Source organism: Prionailurus viverrinus, chromosome D4, assembly GCF_022837055.1.
Source record: "Prionailurus viverrinus isolate Anna chromosome D4, UM_Priviv_1.0, whole genome shotgun sequence".
Classification (NCBI taxonomy): domain Eukaryota; kingdom Metazoa; phylum Chordata; class Mammalia; order Carnivora; family Felidae; genus Prionailurus; species Prionailurus viverrinus.
The window spans coordinates 18,509,201-18,524,631 of NC_062573.1; positions in this window are offsets into that span (position 1 = coordinate 18,509,201).

Genomic DNA, 15,431 nt, shown 5'->3' on the forward strand with positions numbered 1-15,431 from the left:
CAGAAATGGTACTGCAAGAAAGCAGGCTACAAAAACCTCCCAAATTCTCTGAAACAAAAGCTATTCTTGTTTATACATAAATTATGAATGACTTTTTAAAGGCTGACTCATTGGCCTGTGCATGTGCCTACAAATCCGGTTTCACAAGAGAATGGGAGCTGACTGGACTAACAGGAATTCTACAACAAATCATTTTTCCCAGCTTGCCTCTAAAGCGAGTCAGTTTGTCCGGGTTTCAGCCACCGCTCTTGTCCAGGCACAGTGGGGCCTGTTGCTCCTACCGGGAGTTGTGGCTCTCCTCCATTGCCACTCACATCACCTAGCAGAAGCTGCCTGCTTCAAGCAACTGTGGAGTGGCCCTCGTCTGCCAAGAAGCTTTTGGAGCCCTGGTACTCTCACAACTATTCCTTAGAAGGAGGGACTTAACAGCCCCCTCAAGTTGTAGGGTTCATGTGGCAGCACGTGGACCCCTTGCCCAAAGCCACTCACCCCAAGTAACTGCAATGCCCAAGTCTTTCTCAGGATGTTGGCCTCGTGTCCAGAGATACTGCCCTGGTAGACAAGAGTGTCAGCTTCTACTCCCAACTGTGTCGTTTATTCACAGCCTGACTTTAAAGCAGTGAGTTGACTTTCCTCAGGTTTTCTCATCCATAAAATGAGATATCATTCAGAATAACCTTTCAGGTCCTGTACAGCTCTGATGAGTTATGATTTGGTTTTCCTCTACACAAAATGAAATAAGTGAATGTATTACTTAGTTCATCAATGTGATGTATTGGATCCAGATGAGCAGGATTGCTAATAAATGGCTTAATTAATTGTGACTCAACGTAAGATTTCACCAGTAACCCAGGCCTTCCAAGACTTGAAACATTTCTCTTCTTGCATGGAGGAGAGGAAGCAGGATATGATTTTTTCCTGAGAGTTTAAGTATGAAAAGGTAAAGTCCAGACAACTCGTTGGCAACATGAAAGAAAAGTTCTGTTAATCGTTTTCTTCTTCAGAGCTTCCTCTTACAGAAATTTCTTACAGGAAGAATGGAAAAAAAGAATACACCTTTGAATGCACTTTTGAATTCAAACACTCCAATGACCAATAGTGTATGAATGTCAAGAATTTTGAACATGAGTTTTCCATCCTAATGTTTCTACCCCAAATGCTTTTGGTTGATTTCTTTAACCATGAAACAAATGTCTCTAAGAAAGAAGTATTTGATTGTTGAAGTATTGAATAGGGAGATGAGTATTTGGATTTGAGCTCCTTTGGACCTCTCTGGGAAGCTGTTTTAAGCAGAGGTAACCACATTTCTTTTCCTCCTTCTCCCAGAAAGAATTTGTTTTTAATGGCACACTTGTCCATATAAGGATAAGCACTCCTCTGATAACAAAATTTGATCATGACAAGGTGGTAATGGTGTTCACTGATCAGTTTTCATTAATAAATAAATGACTATAAACTTTACAGTCACCATGGAATAAAAGTCAACATGGAAGAGAGATTACTTAAAACTTGAAGCTTCAGTGTTGCACAATTAACAATAAATCCATTATTACTTGATGTATTTTCTCAAACAAAAAACACATGTAACTGGGAATTTAAAAACTGAACAAGCATTGGCAAATGTTTTCCAAATATAATACACCATCCTGACAGCTAATGCATCAGCAATGTTTACTTCAGCAAATGTTTCCAATTTGGAGGGAGAAAAAATGAGTGTCTAATAATAATCTTTTACATTTAAACATATGTATGGTGCTTTACAGTTTACAAAGCACTTTCAATATATACATCCATTCAACGGATCCTTGAAACCACCATGGGAGGCAGACAGGACACATGGTATCTTCCAACAATTTGTACTTGGCCACTTTTGTCATGCTGTTTCATGTCTTTGTGATTTCACACGTGCTCTTCCGGAGTCCTGGAACATCCTCTTCCCCCTCCTCTGTCCCATTTTTCATCTAGTTAATTCCCAATCAACTTTAAAAATTGATGCAATTGCCGCCTTTTTTTTTTTTTCAAATCCTCTGCAGTCCTCCATTCTGACTTAGATGTCTCCCTTCTGTACTTCTTCTGTACCATATGCAGTGTAGCAGTGATCACATTTTACTGTAGTTGTTTGCTTTCCGGTCTGTCACTAGGCTGTGCACTAACTCGCTTGCATGGATCTCATCTTATTTACTTGACACTGCCCCTGTCACATAATAAGGACTCGGTCAATGTCTATTGAAAGAGTGAATGCTCAGGAATTTAAGTGTCTTGTTCAAGGTCACAGAGCTAGTGAAGGGCACAGGTTGAACTTTAACCTGTGATGTTGGTCTCCAAGTCCAGTAGTCTTTCCTGGATATCACGCAGCTCGGTGTTATTGAAACACATTAAACAACCACGGACCTAGTGTAACAGCATCTCCAGGGGATTTCTGCAGCACAAATAAGAAACCATTGGAAAGGAAATATGCTAACTTCCTTTCTTAGCTCTTTATGCATTTATTATTTTTTGGTTCTCTATTTACTTCCTATTTTCTTCCAACAAGAACTTGAGTTAGCTTAAAATAAACTGTATGTAAAACAAGGAAAAAAAGACAGAGAAAGTAAGGAGGCAACATGTTATATTAGAAATATTAGGGTAAGGAGAATGACTAAATGAGCTTAAAACTTGTTTTGAACTTTCTAGAACCTAGGTAAACAAGGGAAACATAATGTACTATGTTGTTGTTATTATGTAAAGAGAGAGAGAACATCATGGGAATGAATTTTTTTTCTTAGCACTAAACTCTAAGAGGAATTTATTGCATAGATGTTTATATGAGCCTATGAAAAACTTAATGGAAAATGCCTTCATATGCAGCTCACATAAGAGAAATTTCTTCAGCAGTTATTGAACATCTTCTATATGTTAGGCACTATATTGGGACAAAGATTTAAAGATGAGTAAAATATGACCCTGCCTTCAAAAGACTTCAGAGTCAGCTAGCAGACAAAAGTAAGATACAAATAACTAGACATAGAGGGTAAAAACCTTTGAAAGAATATAAATATTTAGGCATATTGTCAATGTTTGGTGAGTGGAAGGATTAATACCTTATTTGTTTCTATTTGTATTTTTCTTTGTAAAATTGCTGTTCAGTATAAGAATGTATTACTTTAAAAGCTTATAAACTGAATCCATACATGGAGGCATCTTTTTCAACTCTAGCCCACTGGGAAGTAAACCTAATAATAAATTGTCTGGACTCTGAAAACATGGTTAGAGTGAAAAGTCCACATTTTGTTCCTGTAATTTGTAACGCTCTCTGAGAATCCTGAGGCTGGCTCAGAACCAGCTGACGACCGACCCCTCCAGCTCTGGGCTCATAATGGGGAGCCTATTTTTCTTTTATTACTGGTAACTGGAAAAGCCTAGCAACTATTTTCCATTGACATTCCCTCCAGGATGGAGAGCTTGTTTTTCCTAGATTTTCGTATATTTTTAGGCGGTCATCTTGGGCAGTCTGGCTTTGTATCAAAAGTGTTTTTAATTGAAGAGGTTCTCCCTTGGGCTATGGGTAGAAAAATACATTCTCTGTATCTCCATGTCTATTTTGGGGGTCACGGCTGGGTTCCAGTTCCCCATCTTTTCCAAAGTGGCTGCTGTTTCATCTTATCTCCACAGTGTGCCTGGAAAAAGGAAAAGGGAAGGAAGGAAGGAAGGAACAGAATCTGTGATCAGTCTTCTAAATGGCTGGCTTAGAAGTGGCAAAAAGTGGGTCATGTACTCCATTTTCTCAAACTTAGGAAAATGTAAAAAATGTTGATGGAGAAGTAGGAGTGTTGATTACTGGGTGATAGGAAGATGGTGGTCTCCACCTCCAGAATTGCTGTTGGAGGGGCTTATGGGAGTTTGTTCCTTCCTTCCTTCCTTCCTTCCTTCCTTCCTTCCTTCCTTCCAGAGAGAGAAAGTGCAAGTGAGTGAGGGACAGAGAGGGAGAGAATCCCATGAAGGGCAGAGAGAGAGAGGAGAGAGAGAGAGGGCAAGAGAGAGAAAAGCAGGAATCACCTGAAGAGGGGCTCGTGCTCACCCGAAGTAGGGCGCGAACTCATGAACTGTGAGATCATGACCTGAGCCAAAGTCAGATGCTTAACTGACTGAGCCACCCAGGGGCCCTGGGAGTTTCTACTTACACTGAACTCCGCCTCCATCTCGAATTGTCCACTTGCATAGTGCTCATTTTCTTAGAGACAGAACATGCTTACGCTCAGTTTTGGGTTCATGAAACATTTTTTAAAGTCCTATGGCACACGTGTGGCTTTTGCTTCATTTGCTTCCTGTTTGGTATGATGAAGCAAAGCACACTTAGTTATTGAGGAGTGTCATGCTTGGTATTTTATCATTTTGGAACACTGTTTAGCAATCTGGAAAGTACCAGGCAAGAAGCCTGGCTTCTCACTTGTGTCTAGTACAGGGAAGGCGGGAAGTGAAATAACAGGGATCCATAGGCTTTAGGTCACTGGTTTTATGGTATTTTAGTACATTATCTCATGTAGTTCTCCCAGCCAGGGTGTAAGGAAAGAATGCTTATTCCATTTTGTAGATTGCAGAATTACAGATTTCAGAGGTCGGCTAACTTGTGAAAGTACACAGTTGGTAGTGGTGGAACAGGGATGGCTTGAAGTTGATATGACTCCAAAATCAGATGTTTCTTTGTGTTGATCAGGCAGCTCCCATGGATGCCCTGTGTACCCAGCACAGCATGATACATCTTTAGGAGAATTAGGGATATTGACACGTTCCCTTAACGGTTTTCCTTAAAGGACTTTTTCCACAGGGTAGGATTATCCGTAGAGCAGTTTTAGGCTGTAACCCCACATGCATCTTCTGAGGAAAACACTGATTCACCCAATTATATTATTCAGAGGAGACAAAAAATATGAAGCGTCAACATACAGTGAAATTCCTTTCCAGTGAAGCCAGAGATATCAGAGAAAAAGCAATGAATGACATTTCATAATACTTTATATACAGTGTGCTTATCTGATTCTCAGGTTCCCTTGCCCTGGTTAAGAGGACAGGAAAAAGGGTGCAACACCCACACAGTTTCGCTTGAAAGAGAGGGACACATGCTAAAGTCAAACCTTTGAAGTATTCACTGATATGGTTTGTTAGGAGCTATTTTTCTTTTCATTAGAGGCCATTGTGGTCCAGGTATGGAATCTAGAGGCCTAAAATTGGCTTCTGAGGGTTTCACTGTTGCACTCTATAGAAAGTCCTTTTACTGAAAGGTGTTCCACTTGATGCTGGTTGTTGTTGTTGTTTTTCTGTGATAACTTGCTTTCATTGATAATAAAAAAAAATCCTGAAACTCTAATCATAACTAAAATTTTGTTTTTGTTAAGCTTCTAGGGTATCCTGAATTATTAAACCAGCATGTATATATTCTGGGGTTATGTTCAAAATATTTAACTTCTGCCTTGGTGTGGTCACTGGCCAGTAGTGTGGATTCAGGCTCAGATTTGGGGCTGGGTCAGGGAGGAGCCCTCACTGTAGCCTCTAACCTTTCAGAAGCTGGATTATAACAAGGTCTGGGTTGGAGGGAGGGTCCCAAGGGAGACACCAAGAACAGCAGGGAGGGTCTTGGGCTATTTACCAACTGATAGAAAACGTTTAACGTTTTAATGATGGTTACTGCCATGCCAGTGTGTTTGAGCTGAGTATTAGGTCTGTGTGCATTACGATCAATCTAAAATAGTAATTAAAGTTTTACATACACTAAGTGCTATGGGGCTAACTAAGGGAAACCCTAAAGCCAATGTGAAACTCCTTTTATGGAGTCTTTTCTAGGATTCTTGACATCTAACACTGGATGAAGGATATAATTGAATATTTAAGACCTGGATCAGGCTTCCTGGATGTAATAGTTTCCTATTGCTAATGTAGCAAGTTATCACAAATTTAGTGGCTTAAAATAATGGACATTTTTTCTCTTACAGTTCTGGAGGTGAGAAGTGTAATATCAAGGTGTTAGTAGGGCTGCATTCCTTCTGGAGGCTTCAGGGAAGAATTAGTTTTCTTAACTTTTTGGCTTCTAGAGGCCATCTGCATTCCTTGGCTCATGGTCCTTTCCTTATACCAATCCAACCCCTTGCTTCCAACATTGGGCCCACTTGGATAATCTGGGAAATCTTCCCATCTCAAGATCTTTAATTTAATCCTATTAGGAAAGTCCCTGTTGCCATGCAAGGTAACGTATTCACAGGTTCTGGGGATTAGGTCAGGGGCATCTTGGGAGGAGCGGGGGGGGGGGGGGGATCATTATTCTGTTTACTACAATGGAGTCCCATGCTAGCTCGGCCACTTCCTAACTTTGTGACCTAGTGACTAGCTATGAAGCCGGTTTTTAAGTTTCTCTGTGCCTCAGTTTCCTAGTCTGGAAAATGGGGATAATAGTAGTACTTTCTTTCTGTGAAGAATAAATGAGTTATTATAGGTAAAGGGCTTGGAACCATTCCTAGCCCCTAGCATGAGTGCTACCTATTGTGACAAGGATATCAGGGCTCTTCTGGTGTATCTACTCCTCAACGGACTGCAGAGCTGATGTCCTTGTCAGGCCTTCTAAAGGAGTCAGTGCCTTTTGGTCCTTCATGAATCTATCATGGTACAGCAACCTGTTCTCCTGTCTCTGCAACCACTCCTTCACTTTAGTCAGGGAGCTTCTTGAATTCTTCCTGCAGCATAAACCTGGCTATAATTCTGGGACAGGAGAAGAAGAAGGAGAGACTAGCTTTAAGAAATTGTAGCTCAATATTCCAGAACTCACCACAAATCCATGCCCTAAGTCTACCAATTCCTTGTTTCAGTGGCCATCCTTGTAGAATTTTCCAAAATGGAGTTTCAGCCTGCTCTGAACCGTCCTCCTAGCACAGGGTTGCTCCCTCCCACCTGACGGAGCCCCCAACATTACCATCTCCTGGTCTTTCGGCCTCACTGTCCCCACATCCTCCAAAGCTTGTGGCAACCTAGCCTCAGCATGTGCTTCCCTCTGGAAGGGGTTTCAATCCTGCCTTCGTATCCAACATGGGGAATGAAAGTCTGTTCCTTTTATAGAGTAAATTGGATTTGGACTTGCAGGCACCTGCTGTCTGAAGGTTGTCATGAAAGAAGGAAGTGCCATGTGTATCAGAGGGTAAAACAGATGGGCCTTTCTAACTTGGGGGATCTATGAATTCAGTGGAAACACTATAGGGAAAATTCTAAGATACTCTCCTGGCATGATCAAATCCAGAGGGACTGTATTTCTCCAGAGTATTATTACAATTTATTCCATTTCTGTAGTGTCCAGGTTTGCCTTTTTTTTTTTTTTTTTTACATCCCCACTTGTGGAAATTTCCCATCTGCAAAAACATATGCAGATAAATAAAATATATTCTCTGACACTAAAAATCTATCTGTTTAAACCACTGATTTCTTCTACTCCCCCCTCCTCCGCCCCATTACTACCACTTTGTTTTTCTTTAAAGAATTTCATTTTGTGGAATTACTTTGGAACTTCTATTGCTTCTAAACTAGGCTGTACTATTTTGAAAAACAAAAAAGTATTTTACCCAGACCTATTTTCTTTGTCAACTGCCTTTGCCACAAAAGACTAAATTCGTCTCTATTATAAATAGAGCTCAGTCGCAGAGAAGTTTTACTGGCTACCATAAAAGAAGCATGGTTATTTTAATGAGCAGAATAATCTTCAAGTGTTGTTGTCTTCATTTTCTAGTGTTGTTTATAAAATTAAAAAAAAATCCTTCATCAAAAGGAAAAAATTCTTCATTTCTATAACATAAAAACCTTATGGCTCTTCAATATTACACATCCAACAAGTAAGATACGGACACCCAAATAAGCTTTTAGTCTGATAAAGTGGAAACAGCACTTGATTGGAAGTCAGAAAGCCTGGGTACTAGTTCTTAGTTACTAATTATTAAGTTAAGACTTGCATTCTTTGTGCCTCAGCTCTTCATATGTAAAACATGGATAGTAATTCTTCACCTCATAAACTTGTAACAGGGCTCAAGGGAAATAATCTGAGAAATTGCATTGGGTAGTACAAACAGCCATTTTAAAATGTGAAATGCCAGCAGAATATAGTAGAAAAAGCACAGGTTTGCAGTCACACAGTGCAGTAAACATGGGTTCTGTTGAGTAACAGGCTGTGTGACTTGCCCAAGTTAGCTAACCTCTCTGAGATTTGAATTTATCATCTGTAAACATAAAACCCTTCTGGATGATTGTAAGGATGGAAAGAGACCACAAAACAAGAGTTCAAGGGTAGTAGGCCTTATTTTCTCCACTGAGCAAGGCATTCCTGTCTGTATGTCCAAATTATAAATATACTTAGAGGTTTCCCAGGACCAGGTGCTCTTGGAACATTTGACTCAATAGCTTCTCTCTCTCTCTCTCTCTCTCCCTCCCTCCCTCCCTCCCTCTCTTTTTTTTAATGAAAAGTTGATAGCGTGGACAAGCCTGTGGTTCTCCATGCCATTAAATTCAGAAATAAGTGTGCTCGAACATAAGCTCCCATCTTGTCTCAGGTTTTCTGTCTGCATGTGGGTCAAGTGTGTCCTTGCCTGTGAGGAGCATCCCTGTTCCTTGGGACGGGGCTCAGCCCAGGTGGCTCAGGCATGAACGGCTTTTCAGTGTACTGTATCTAAGAATTTTTCTCACTTTCCCAGAAAGGTCCAGTATTGTTTGTGGCTCCATGTAGCACAGTCTTAATCATGGAGTACAGACTTGAGCGAGGGCAGGATTAATCTCTATAGACAATACAGTTGGCCCACAGACCAACAGGGCATGTCCTCTGGTATGTAATGCCAGCGTGTGGTCCTCTAGTAATGCTGTGGGTCAAGGAGATATTACCTTTGTCCATACAAACTTCAGTCACTTAGAATCATAATCACCTTTAAATCACCTTTGAAGATTTTAGTTCTGAAATTATCCAGTATCTTTTCTGTTTTATTTGTGATGTTTACTTATTTATTTTGAGAATGAGAGTGAGTGGGGGACGAGCAGAGAGAGAATCCCAAGCAGGCTCTGTGCTGACAGCTTGATCTCACAAACCAAAACGTGAGATCATGACCTGAGCTGAAATCAAGAGTTGGATGCTTAACCAACTGAACAACCCAGGTGCTCCATCTTTTCTGTTTTTGACTGAATAATTAACAAAAAAAACTTAAGAAAAGAAAATGTAGTCCTCTTTGACCATTATCTCTTGGTAAAAATTACAGTTTTCAAACCATAATCAAATAAGACCAGAGTACTTCAGAATAGGATGGGTACCCTATCTATGCATCCAGACTCCCAGAACCAGTCAATTTTTGGAATGGGACCGAGAGGTCTTACTTAGCCCAGACTTGAATTCCATCAGCATCAAGTTCTTTTGACTTAAAGACCCATCTAAGAACAACAATTTACACGTTGCAAATCCCTTTGGAGTAGAGCCCTGGGGCATCTATGGAGAGAAGCAGCTTTCTTACTATGCTCCCTCCACCCCCTTAGCTTGGGCAGAAGGGAGGAGGCTCACTCCTCTAGAATATTGGGGGGTTGGGTGGGGAGAAGTGCAGCTCACAGCCAACTCCTTGTTTAGAACACCACTGCTGGAAGGGAAATTGGACTCCTGGAAATACTCTAATTCATTGGCTTTCACACTGTGCAGCGAGGTCTTCAGAGGAGCTTGGGGATCTTCCAGAGGCCTTTTAAATGACACTGTAAAGCTTACTATAGAGTATTGGTATTGTATGTTAGAGATTATTTGAGAGAAGGGTTCTATTAATTAAAGTAAGAATACCCCACTGGTCTCATTTGGACGTTTAGTTGGAGAACCAGCCTGGTGTCTAAATTTCCCAAGGATATGCCACTGATGGAATTTAAGCCAGTGCAGCCCCTCACTCTGTAGTGTCTAAGCCCTTTCCTGCACTCAGCATTCCCATCATCTACCTCTTTTAGCACCTGATCTATCTCTTTTCAAAGGGGCGGGAGACATTTTCAATTGATTCCTAAAAGATAAAGTAGTTTGAACTGTTTTTTTTTTAAATAAATTTGGGCAATTTTGACATTTTTGACAAAGGCCGAGCTGCCATCAGTTAGCACACCAGCCATATACCATTTAGACTCAGATTTCTTCGGTTGATGGGACCCTGGTCACCACCAGTGTTTGTTCCTGGCCTCTATCCATGAGGACTGTGGTCAGTTGGAAGGATTGGAGGTTAGTATATTCTAGTAGTATGCTGATAAATGTGAAAGTACTATGCTTCCTGGGGATGGGTAGCCTTGATTCGTAGCATTTCCCAATTTCCCTTGTTAAACACTCCCACCACAGCCAATTCCAAGTTACAAAATGAGGTATCACTGAGCAAGGAGTTGGGAAGATACGCACACAATTGGCTGTCCAGTGGTACCAGCTGGCTCGGATGCTACTGCACTGTCTCTTTCCAGTTAGGAATTCTTTGGCCCTTAACTTAGCGCCAGTTCGTGCCTTCACAGCCAGTCTTTGTCAGTCTTCCTTTACTCCAACATTTCTCTCCCTATGATGCCAAACCAACACCTTGCGATTGTCACTACATCAAATGACTGACAGAATCAAAAGCATTCTGCATTCTCTAGGAGTTACTGAATGGATTTCAGGTAAAACAATAGGCAATTTTTTTCTCATTCCATCTTTTAAAAATCTCCACATCTTTCACTGATTTATGTTTTTAACCATTTCTCAGTTTTGTTTTTCAAAAACCTAAGCATTCTAAGTTATTTCACTAGATGGTGCTGTATATAGTTCAGAGTTAGGACAATTGTCAGCTCAAGAATCTGCATCCTCTGAAGAAAGTATTTCTTCTTATGACCAGAAGTTGTCATCAAATTGAAATTGGGATATTCCAACTGCCTTTATTTTTTTTCCTTTCCTTTGTCTATGGGAGTGGTGAAAGCTACTCACAAGGACAGATGGTCAGTCGTCACTTACTTTAAGCATTATTTTCCCCAGTGGTAGAAGGTGCTTTAAATTTTCTCTGGTCATAGAGATCTAGCCATGTCTTTTGCACCCATGAGCTCTGTGACAGATCACACTTTACTTGGAAGGTGTCTCTATCCTCTACCCTGTGACTACTCCTTAGTCTTTCTCTTTGGATGCCAACATTCTTTGTCACTATAGCCTCATTTCTAAGCTGCAGGGTATGTTGCTGAATCATTGTCAAGATGGTTCATATTGGTTTGTGTTCTATAAATTTCCTTCAGTACTTATAATTTGTTGGAAAATATTCATTAGCTCTGCTACATATTTCATTTCGTTTTATTCATTAAGTACAGGAATTTAATTTTTTAACCCAATTTTTATTGTCTTTCCATTCTCCATTGTCAAGAGACACAGAAAGGTAAAGAATCTCTCTAAAGATAAAACCCTTAATTCATCTGCATTGCACCACCTATGAAATAATCATTATTTAACCATGATGCTATATAGATTGCATTATTAATTTAAAAATTTTAAATTCTGTCTTAAAAGAAATGACTAATAGACTTTTTTTTTTAAGAGAGAGAGAGAGAGAGGGCACAAGTAGGGGAGAGGGGCAGAAGTAGAGAGAGAGAATCTTTTAAGTTTATTTATTTTGAGAGAAAGAGAGAGTGCACACATGTGCATGGGGGAGACAGTGCAGAGAGAGAAGGAGAGAAAGAATCCCAAGCAGGTTCCATGCTGAGAATGTGGAGCCTGATGCCAGGCTCAATCTCATGAACTGTGAGATCATGGCCTGAGCCGAAATAAAGAGTAGGATGCTTAACTGACTGAGCCACCCAGGTACCCCAACAGACTACTAATCATTGTTGAAAGTGTCTTTCCAACAACTCTGTTACCTCCATGAAGGAGTTATGTTTTGCTTACAATTGTATCCTGAGCAGAGTACTAGGTATACAATCAGTGATCAATAAATACCCACTACATTGATGCCTAGTCTATACGCTTTGGGATGCTATCTAAATAATTCCTTGCAATACTAGAAGAAAGTAATATTATTCCCATAGCATCCCACAGAATGAGAAAGCGGATTCTCAGAGACTTGTCCAAGTTCCCACAGGTAATGTAAACAAAAGAGCTGGAACTTTCTCCTAGGCCTGATTCCAAAAGCCACCATTTTATTGATTTTGTGAAGATGAAGTGTTAGGTAAGCTAGAATTCTTTCAGATCCTGAAACCTGGGAGAGAATTACAAAATACTTACTGGCTTTTTTGTGGGTAGGTGGGAGAGCAAAATAACCAAATGTATAGCAATTAGGAACAGTATAGAACTTAATTTTGATGCCCATATCTTGGTGTGTTTCACATAAATATTCTCCCTACCTAGAAGGGCAAAGCATTTTATATCGTATCTTGGAAATCTTAACTGACCATAGAAGAATTCTTAAAAAGGGAAATATTGAGGAGTATTTGATAAATCAGATATACTGATTTAGTTAATAATTCTTTTCTTTTTACATGCTGTAAGTTCATATAATCTATTCTTTTTCTTTTTAATGTTTATTTTTTGAGAGAGAGACAGCACGAGTGGGGGAGGGGCAGAGAGTGAGGGAGACACAGGATCCAAAGTAGGCTCCAGGCTCTGAGCTGTCAGCACAGAGCTCGACATGGGGCTTGAACCCACATACTGTGAGATCATGACCTGAGCCAAAGTCAGATGCTTAACTGACTGAGCCACCCAGGCACTCTGAGATATCTCTTTATTCTTGAGCCAGTTTTGATAGTTATGTTTTTTCCTAGGAATTTGACCATTTCATGTAGATTATCTCATTTGTTGGCATGTAATTGTTTATAGTATTCCTTTATAATCCTTTTATTTCTTTAAATTCAGTAGTAATCCTCTCTTTCATTCCTGATTTTAGTAATTTGAGTCATCTTTTTTTTCTTGGTCACTCTGGCTTAAGATTTGTCAGTTTTGTTCATCTTTTCAAGGAACCAAATTTTGATTTCATTAATTTTCTCTATTTTACTTATCTTGGCTTTAATATTTATTGTATTCTTTCTTCTGCTTGATTTGGGTTTAGTTTGCTTATCTTATCTTTAGTTTCCTAAGATAGAAAATTAGGTTATTGATTTGAGAACTTTCTTCTTCCTCTTCTTCTTTTCCTTTTTGAAGTATCCATGGGGCACCTGGATGGCTCAGTTGGTTAAGTGCCCGACTTTGGCTCAGGTCACGATCTCATGGTTTGTGGGTTTGAGCCTCACCTCAGGCTCTGTGCTGACAGGTCAGAGCCTGGAGCCTGCTTCAGATTCTGGGTCTCCCTCTGTCTCTGCCCCTCCCCTGCTTGTGCGCCCACTCGCTCTCTCTCTCTCTCTCTCTCTCTCACAAATAAATAATAAAACATTAAAAAAATAAAACAATAATAAAGCTAGGTGATCCAGCTATAAGTTTCTCTCTAAGCACAGATTTCATGGCATCATTGCTATGCTGTGTTTTAGTATTCTTTCATTCCTTCATCTCAAAGTATTGTTTGCCTTATCTTTTGATTTCTTCTTCAACAAGGTGATATGCACATAGCAAGTAAGTATATAAAGGGATGCTCAACATCGTATGTCATTAGGAAATTACAGATTAAAACAACTAAATGCCACTGTACAGCTACTAGAATGGCTAAAATCCAAAACACTGACAGCCCCAAATGCTGGTAAGAATATGGTACAACAGGAACTCTTGTTCATTGCTGAGGGGAATGCAAATGGTAAAGGCATTTTGGAAGATACTTTGGCAGTTTAGATGTATACATCTAAATACACTCTTAACATATAATCCAGCAGTCATCCTCCTAGGTATTTACCAAAATGAAATGAAAACTTAAATCCACAGAAAAACCTGCACATAAATTTTTATATCAGCTTTATTCATTATTTCCGGAAATTAAAAGCAGTAAAAATGTCCTAAAAACAAACGACGATAAATCCAGAAAATAGAATATTATTCAGCAATGAGAAGTGAGATAGCAAGCCCTGAAAAGACATGGAGAAGCTTACATACACATTGCTAAGTAAGAGAAGTCAGTTTGAACTTTACAACACACCCTTAGATAAACTGGAACATTGTTAGTAGTGATGTATCAATATCAGTTCATCATTTGTAACAAATGTACCATACAAATGCAAGATGTTAATAACAGGAGGGGCTGTGGGAGGGGGAGCAGGGTAATATGGGAAATTCTGTACTTTCTGCTCAATTTTCCTACCTAGAAGGGCAAACCTAAAACTGTACTGAGAAGTAAAGTGCATCAATTTTAATTCTAAAAAAAGGATGTAGGCTTGTGTGTCGCATACATAAACTAGCAATATTTTGAATTTTCAATGAAAAACATTTTAGATGATTTTATGTATTGGAAGTTTTAGGAAGAAGGGGATTCATATGAGACTTTATTTCTTATATTTTTAAAATTATTACTATTGAGAAGGAGAAAAAAAGGGGGAGGGAGGGGGGAAAGAGAGAGAGAGAGGGAGGGAGGGGGAGAGAGAGAGACTCTTAAGCAGGCCCACATTCAATGCAGAGCCCAATGCAGGGGCTTGATCCCAGGAAACTGGGATCATGATCTGAGCTAAATTGAAGAGTCAGACACTTAACTGACTGAGCCACCAGGTGCCCTGAGACATTTTTTCTTGAAGCACATGAGTGTGTAGAATTGTTCTGTTATAATTTGGCCTGGAAAAAAGGCTAAACTTTGCAATTTTTATTTTTTGTGACTGGGGGCAAATAACATGCTTCCAAAGGCCTATCTTAAAGTCATAATAGTACACTTGTCTGTGAATGCCTAAATAGTTCCCTAATCTCAACCCTTTTGAGCATCCTCTCACCTTTGCTGCCAGGGAAAGCAAAGGTAACAAAACAAGTAACAACAAAGAAAAACTGTACTCACAATCATTTAGTAGATTCCCTTTCTCCATAGGAGAAAATAAAATACATTAGCCTAGCATATAAAGCTATGCACAATCTGGTTCTTATCTACCATGTATTCTCATTTCTTGCTTAAGAATGAATGGACCAATAAGCACATTTAATGAGCACCTGCTTAAAAAGGTCTTTCTGCAGCATAGGATGGGCCGGACATCAGGAACACAGATGTATTTTCTACTGCCATTTTTTATAGCTAAGAGTCTAGCACTTTGTGTCCTGCAACAGAATACATTTTAGACTATCCAAACCCTCTGTGTCTTTCCCGCTTCCATGCCTCTGTGACCATTAGTCCTTCTGGCTAGAATGCCCTCACCAAATCCTCCCTCCACCTTTGTCCTTCTGCACAGTATCTGCTCACCGCTGCCTCCCCCTCCTGCCCCCTGTTCAGTTTACTTTAACTCCTTTGTGGCACTTCCTCCCATTGCATAACTTACCTGCCTCCTTTGTAGCAACTTTCTGCTTGTAGAAACCAGAAACTTGCTTTTATTATTTAGAA